The sequence below is a fragment of the Cynara cardunculus genome (assembly GCF_001531365.2).
Source record: "Cynara cardunculus var. scolymus isolate 2C chromosome LG 2, CcrdV1, whole genome shotgun sequence".
NCBI classification, from domain to species: Eukaryota; Viridiplantae; Streptophyta; class Magnoliopsida; order Asterales; family Asteraceae; genus Cynara; species Cynara cardunculus.
The window spans coordinates 47,601,513-47,610,251 of record NC_037529.1 but is presented as its reverse complement, the minus strand read 5'-3'; positions in this window follow the sequence as shown (position 1 = coordinate 47,610,251).

The window sequence follows — 8,739 nt, the reverse complement described above, 5'->3', positions numbered from 1 at the left end:
CCACCAGTGCTTTCTTTCCTTTCTTCTTGTGGTCTCCGGTGGAGGTTCTTGAAACTTCCTTTTCTATAGCTGCTAGAGCCAGGGGTCCACCAATGGACACTTTTTTTCTTCTTGATGTCGTTCTCTTGTGCAGCAAGCGTTCCCTATACGTCATGGAGTGACCAGCCGTCTAAGTCTTGATTTGCTTGAAGGGACATTGACAGCTGTGTTCATTCATCGCCGAGACTTTTAACGAATAAAACATTGTTTTCTTCCTTTGTTCTGGAGATATCATTTCGACGACATTGATTAATCAATGTGTTGAAACGATCGTATGTCTTCTGAATAGGTTCATCAGGAAGAGCCTTGAAGTTGGTGTATTCGTTGAGACATTGGGCTCTACGATTCTTCTTTGTTTTTGCCCCTCCTTCCAATTGGCTTGCCAGCTCATCCCATAGTTCCTTGGCTGTGGAACATGCATCAAGGGATTGGAAKATTTCATTGGGTATGGCCATGATTATCAGTCTTTTGGCCTTTTTGTCGGTCTCAACCCGCTCTATGTCATCTTCATCCCAATTCTTCTCATCCTTGGGCATGTAGTAGGCAGGAATTTTAGCTGTGGTATTTGTTCCTGGGACTCTTGGAACAAGAGTCTGTGGAACATAGGGACCCTCCATGATAGATCGCAGAAGGTTTCTGTCCATCCCTTCCAGAAAATTCACAATTCGTATCCTCCATTATGGGTACCCTTCTCTTTGAAGAGTTGTAGGTTTGGTGAGGGAACCAACACTATAGTCGGAGTTCCAGGTGGCCATTAAGATTTTTTTTGAAGAGAGAAAATTTACGTTTTAGAGAATATATTTTTGTGAAAAACATGAATTGAGAGATTTTTGATGATCGTTTGATTGGAAAAACAATCAATTGGCTTTGATACCAATTGTTGATCCCAGATCTCTCAATAATACTAATAATCAAGTTAGGAATAACCAAATTATAGTGTTTGAATGAACAAAATGATGAACACTCAAGAATAAAATATGAACATTCAAAGAATAATCTTGAGTGCCAAAGATTAAACGTAAAGCGTCAAAAATTACAATAGGTCTAACCAGCTATTTATCCTAGTAAGCAAATAAGAAGATAACTATCTAGTGAGACTATTTAGCTAATCTTCTACTAACAGATAAAACTTATCTATAATAAGGATAAACATTAAAACAAGATAAACTTTGTAGAATACATCTGTTAAATGGTTATCTCCAGTTGTCTTCCATGGGATATGAGTTCAACCTTATCTTCATATCTTCATTGCTTGCCTCTGGTTGAACTGGTGAAGGAGACTCCAAGTGTTAGTATCCAGAGGGGTTATGGAGATGCACTTTCCATCGTATATCTTCATTGCTTGCCTCTGGTCTTCCATCGACCTTCTTGTTCTTCATCACATGTTTGTCTTTATTACTTCATACATAATACTTAAGGGGTCTAACAAACATACTGAGCAGTGAGCAAAATGCAAAATGGGTATATATGCTAAGCTTAAAATGAAAAAAGGAGGGGTAGTAGTTGTGGGCTAAAAAATTAAATGAGGGTTGTGTACAAGATTAAAAGAATATTAAAATCCTAATCTATCTATTATAATCTGAGAAAACCACACAATATATTAGTTCTCAATTCTTTGGAATTAATATTGAAAAAGGCAAAGCCAAGACCAACTCTTGTTTAATACCCCACCAACAACTCAGTTATCTCTCAAAAGATAATTGTTTCAATAACACTTGGGGCATGTAGCTCATAATCTATTGGTTTCTCATTCAGAGATTACTAATATTGAAGAAAGAAGAATATATCCCCCCCCTTCAAATTTCTTTGATCATATAGAGTTTGATAAATTTTTGTAGTCTACAGAGCTTATCAATTTGAGCTTATTTTGACGCATTTGTCGCTTTATCTTTCTACACTGTACAAATTTTACATAATATTTGTTGTCCCGTCATAACTTTCAGAGATATGCTTTTTCAAGCTATCAATGATTGAATGGAAATTCTAGTGAGATGAACGTCAAAAAGTCTCATATTCAAAGTGCATCAGTTGCACAAAGTATATTTGTTGTATTTACACGCCAATCTTTGAATAAAAGATTGAAAACAGACTAATTAGTTGAATTTGGATTTCCCAAAACTTGTTCGGAAATCAATTTATTCATTAAAGAATACATACGTGAATTTGAAAAGATTTGCTCATAAGTAAATTGACGGCATGAACTTTACATTGTTACATTCATTTGCCTTGATGGTATGATGCTTATGCTTCTCATAAACATCCTAAGGGGGAGATACATGACTGAGATTAAAAGATATGGGAAATGATATGGTTAAGTGGGAGAAGATGATGAAACTAGAAGTATTGTGAATTTACAAAAGGGAGATATAAGAGGAAAGAGAAAAGAGCTTAAGGAAGATAATTCAAGAAGATACAAAGGGGAGATGATGTTGTTTATAAATGACAGACATAAAAGGGGAGATTCAAAGACTTTTTCAATATTTATGCTATCAATTATTAGGGAGATTATTCAAAGTTGATGAGAAATTTCAATTACAAGTAAAGGAGGAGATTGTTTAAAATCTGTAAAAGTTGAAGAAAATTAGATGATTGCTGAAAGAATCAAGTGTTGAAGAAAGTTAAGTATTTCAAAGATTTCAAGTGTTTAAAAGTCAAAGTCAAAACTTCTGAAAGATATGTGAACGAATTTGTTCTAAAGATTATTCTTTGAAGATTTGAAGACTACTTTTTTTGGACTTGAATCCAAAGGGGGAGATTGTTGGAATTATAAGTGCATTCAAGTCCTTGTGTTGTAAACTATTTTACATTGTATTTTGGATAGTCTTTTTATTTGTTGTTTAGAGGTTGTCTTTTAACCTCTAGGGTATAAATAGTGTGTGTTAGTTAGTGTTGGTTAGAAGTTGATCATACTCTATTCAACAAGAACACTTTGTACTTTGACTGTTATCAATATACAGCCGACAGACCCATTTCTATATTCTTGTGTACTTGCTTGTTTGATTTAGTGACTTAATCTGGGATCCACAAGCCCGAATGTCTAAAGCTTATTTGTTGATTCAAGAGGTTTACTTGAAGATTTATTGACTGTTGAAGACAACAAAAGAAAAAGTTTCTATGTAAATTTAATGATTGTTTCAAAGTGAAGATTTTGAATTGAAGAATATATTTGTTAAAAGGGGGAGATTGTCATTGTTTAGATTCGTCTTATTTGAAGGTTGATAAAGTCTTATTGTGTTCATTGGGGGAGATTGTTTATGTCAAAGATCTTTTAAAGTGGATATAAAGGGATTTTTTTTGAAGAATGTGATCTCGAATTCAAAGGGGGAGATTGTTAGGTCAAATATTATTGTATCCGAGATCACCGAGCAGATTTAAAGTGTCAAAGATGAAAGTCAACATGGTCAAAGAAAGTCAAAGATGTTAAAAGTAGTCAAAAGTTAATGTTATAGTTCATGTTTAATTGTGTTTTGACATGTATTAGTCAAGGTGTGTAAATAGCTCTTCTATTATTAGATTGTACTATGAACTTACACGTATTCATTTTGTTCATTGTAGAGAGAAAGAGAGAGAGAGAGAGAGAGAGAGAGAGAGAGAAAGAAATATATTCTATAAAAAAAGAGAATCACCAACATACATATGATTTCATCTATAAGTTGTTAGATTAATTGTTACTTGAACATTGTGGGATTATCACTTTAAGAATTGATTTCATCAATTCTTCATCAATGTTATCCAGGAATTGAACCATTTGAATTCTCCAATGACGATACTCTCCAACAAATAGAGCTGGAGGTTTTGTTTCAAATCCAAGGCTCACATACTCTTTAGACATCTTGACAATAGAAGTTTGATTGATTCGATACTATAGAATTCAGAAAGAGTGATCAAGAACCAAGAATAATTGATCAAATCAAATGAAGTTGATCAATCAAGTATAAATGAATCATGAATTTGAGAAAACAAAGTGAAATATGGTTTTGAGATCAAGAGTCTATAGTTTCGATTCCAAATGTAAGTCCCACAGAATGAATTTTGTCAAGAATGTAAGGAACACAAAAGAGTACTAACAAGAAAAGTATTGGATCAAGGCAGTCAAAATGTGTATTGATTATCAAAGAATTATTACAAAATGAATCTGATGAGAGAAATCTATACAATTAAAGTATCGAATCTGTATTTACAAACTCTAACTAACTCCTATTTGTACTAGAACAGAAAAGTTACAGTTACATGAAATACATGACAGACATATATATCTATACTACATATATAAGCATTTAAAACAAAGTCTTAAATACAACTCTTTAAACACAAGTTACAATCATTTTATGCATGATTTTCAAAAAACTCTTAAAGACAAGTCACAAAGCACAATATACAAGTGTTTTATGCATTAAGTTTAACCTTGTTTTTCTCTCTTCCTTTTCCAGAGACAATCTCTTCCGCCAAAAATGGGTAAGGTCAAAATGGGCTTTTTTTTTGTTCTTATTCCTTTTCCAGCTTCCTCCTCTGTGCCTTCTTCCTTTTCATGATTCCTCCTCTGCGCCTTCTTCCCAATTAGTAAGGTCAGCCCTTTGCTTTCTTCAATTGCTGCAACCTTTGCAGAAATGGCCGGCTCCCAAGACAATCTCATATGTGCATATAACCAGAAGTTTGARGCTTTGATTTCTCCACATGTTCTTCAAAACCCTAGCAATTTCTTTGAGGTATTGATTTGATTTACATGTTCTTCAAAACTCAGGTTCTTAATGTCGTTTTTGATTTCGCTTTTGGATTTCATTTCTGGGTCTGTTTCCATTTCATCTTATTTGCAACTAAGTTTTCAATATTGGATGATTTCCTTTATGTGTCCATTTCATCTTATACACACACACATATCTGGCCACAAACAAAAAAAGTAAGATTAGAACTAGTGATTTGAGCCCTCCACAATCCTGAGGGCTAATTCTTCTTCTCTATTGTTGCGATAATCAGCAGAAAACCGTAAACTGAAATCTTGATGGATTAAAGATAAGTATTCACAGATAGTTTATGGTTTGAGATCATGACCATCTTCATTTCATCTCTGTTATGTTTTTTAATCATATTTTTATTTTATTTTTTATTATATTTTTAATGGTCTATTGTTTGTTGAGGTTGAATTTGAGGCTGCTATGAAATATGAATTTATCATCTTTCTTTGCTTCTTGTTTGAGTTGGAACTGGAAATATCTTGATCTATAAGGGGGTTTTAAGGGTTTCAATACACCAACCAAGGGCAAATGCAAGAAAAATCTCATTGTCGGCAATTCTCCTCCTTTTAGTAACTTGTAGCTATCAAGAACAGAGAGACTCCAGTTCCGTTTCCTACAAGCATGACAGTAGAATAATGCTTTATATACAATAAATTATTTGCAATCAAACAATTGAAAGGAAATAGAGGAACTATTATTCCCTCCAGGTACATTGTAGTCAAGCATCTGCAAAGTAAAAAATAAACAAACACAATCAAACTTGGATATTATTAATGGATCATTGCTCGGAAGATGATTTTATATTTTGTTAATACAAAGTAAACATAAGAAATATATGAACTATTCTATGTAGTTTCTGGATAGTTCTTCTCTATTAGAAGATTGTTGATGCCTCCCACCCAATATAATAGAAATGTATAGTGTTTAGCACGTAATACTTTGCTCAAATTATTTTGGAAAAAAACCAGTTCGGCTATATCATCTACTCTGCATTATTTTTAGCAATACCTGCACCAATATGAAGATTGAATTGAAACATTACATAGCATAGTAAACCATTTGGGAATTTAATACAGATTGGTACATTCTAATTGGCAGCATARGATAGATGGTTGGCTGCCAAATTGATATTGTCCAAAATCACCAGGTTTAAGAAACAGAAACAACTTGTTTTTGTTTTAAGTGGAACACAAAATAGAACACACACATAAGGGCATGTGGTTTGCAAATGAGACTGCATACTGTTTGGGACACACATCTTTGGGACTGCACACACATCTGGCCACATGTTTGGGACACACATCTGTTTCCGTATGAACAACTCCCATCCTTATTTTGTTTTTGATTTTGGTATGGTCTGTTTCCATTTCATCTTATAGACACACACACATTTGGACACACTGTTCACACAACATAGATATAGATAGACACACACACACACACATAGACAGTTGTTGTGTGCACAGTGTCAGTGTGCCAAAGCATACAAACTCCTGTGCCTTGGCAAACAGCAGTAGCAACAGCCTGCTGAAAATCAAAATATGAGAAAAACAAAACACAAATACACACACATACCATAATTCTGCCTTTTTGTAACTGTGTTCACTATGTTTGAATGTCAATCACTGTGTTCACCATGTGTGTGCATATGTATTTCTACATATGTTTATAGACAGTGATTTAATGTTTCAAATGATGGACTCTTTGCAAATGAACCAGCAGTAGTAAACAGCCCTGTGATCCCCTCATACACCCCTCTTTCAAATGATGGACTCTTTACAATGTTGGCATGGTGGCTTAACCTGTGTGTGCATATGTATTTGTACTTCCCTTTTTGGCTAATGATAAATAGTTGCAGAGTGTTGTGTGTGTGTGTCTGTGTTTTTATGTGTATGTAGAGAACTTATTTGATGTGTTTGTGTGTGTATATATATATACACTCTATTTGAGGCATATATATGTATGAGCTTTAGTATGGTTCCATAATAAATGTGCAAAATCTGTAGCTGACATGTTTATCACCTTTTGCCAAAGCACCTTCTGGTTCAATAACCAAACCTGGAACTGTTTGGGACTACATTCTGGTTATGGACTTACAAACCAGATAGCCAAGTCCATTTAATTCCATCTAATCTGGAAGATTGAACTGGAAGCAAAGATATGGATTACCTAACTGCAATTTGAAATTAATCCAACTTCACCTTGTTGGATGTTAGCATGTCACTGCTACTGGTGCTTCTGTCCTTTGGTGATCTTGCAAGCATGTAATTGCTAATGATGTTATGGTTTTCAATTACAGGAGRCAGAATTGTTGGTGAAAGTTAAAGATCATATTTTAGTTCCTGAACACCACTACTTATAGCTGAAGAAAAGAAAACTTTGCTAGCTAGATACACTGTCAACGAAACACAGGTGGCTTTCTCATCCACTATTTTTTCATTTTTTTAGCTAGATACACTGTCAAAGATCATACCCTTGCTGTTTTGCAAAAATAAACAGCATTACAGCAGGCAGATACACTGTCAAGCATTACAACCCTGTTACAAAATATGAAAGGTTCTYTTAAAAAATCATTTTCAAGCTTTTGAAATTAGAAATGATTTGGACAATAACATAAAATGCTTTCTGGACTTAGGGTCTGTTTTGTCCAGTTGTTTTCTTTCAACAGTTAAGTGCCTGTGAATTTGGTCCTTGGTGTGTAAAGCATATTTGAGCATATAAAGAGGAATATTATGTAGTACCTTTTTTCTTAAAGAAAGCATATTCTTTGGAGACTTTGGTCCAAGCTTATTTCCCAGGAGACAATATGAAGAATGAACCTTCATTAATCATGTACTACCTGAATCACAAATGATTTTGGTGGATTTTATTTTCTAAAGAGATGGTTTTTGTGTCAAGTTATTTGCCATTTTCCGCTTCATTTGTCCCAAAGTTATCGCAACATTTTTGGTTTTCAACGTTGCTGCWACTTAATTCAAGTTTCTTTGGAAAAGAAAACAATCTAAATTATTAATTTTGATGAAGAAAACACCGAGAAGTGAGTAGAATCTATCTTTTTTTAATCCTCGAATATATTTCTTGATATGAAACGTTGGTGTGATTTGAAAATGCTAGAAACGTTAAGTGATTAACATTTTTCACATGTTTGTAATCCAYATTCGTCATGATGTATGATTGAAACAAAAAAGTTGATGGTTGATGACCTTTATTTACTGGGTAAGACTCTCGGTTCTTGTTTCTTACTTATCGGGTAAGATTCTTGATCCTACCATATTCATCMGGTAAAGTAATGTGACTTGGTAAACGTTTATCCAACTAAGCGTTTCGTAAATGCCCCCTTAGACTTTTATTCATTTTGCGGCTTCAATTTTCAAGTTCTCAACATGTTTTCGAAATTTGTTGAAAATATTGATTGTGTTCTTTATTGTTTTKATCTTTTATGCATAATTGGATATTTGACATTAAGAGACTGAAAGTTATTGTTTGCAATTTTCTTCTAGAAACAGATTACAAGAAGCAAGCTCAAGACTAAGATCAAATACAAGGAATTTATGGTTCGTACTTCATCTGCTTTTAGGCCGTGTTAATATTTAGTTTCAACATTGATCTTAGGTTGTTCTTGAGAATCATGATGTACAGAGAAGATTATTTGATTTCCGTGATTTTAGATTTTGCTTTTCATATTAAGAGTGACCTTCTATTGTTTTTGTCAACAAAATGTATCTTAGGTAATTGTTAACATTGCCATAATATGATAATATTTTCATTACAATGATGCTAGAAAACATCTTACACATCCACAAATTGGATTTTACACCACAAATTATAGGACTATCATACATTTTTTATATCTTGCGGCATTGCGCGGGAAGTTGAATATATATCCTGATAGAACCTGTAGGTGCTATTGGAGAGTGTTGCAAACAACTTGAAGCGCTAAATTTGCGGTTTTGTGAAGGTTTTGATT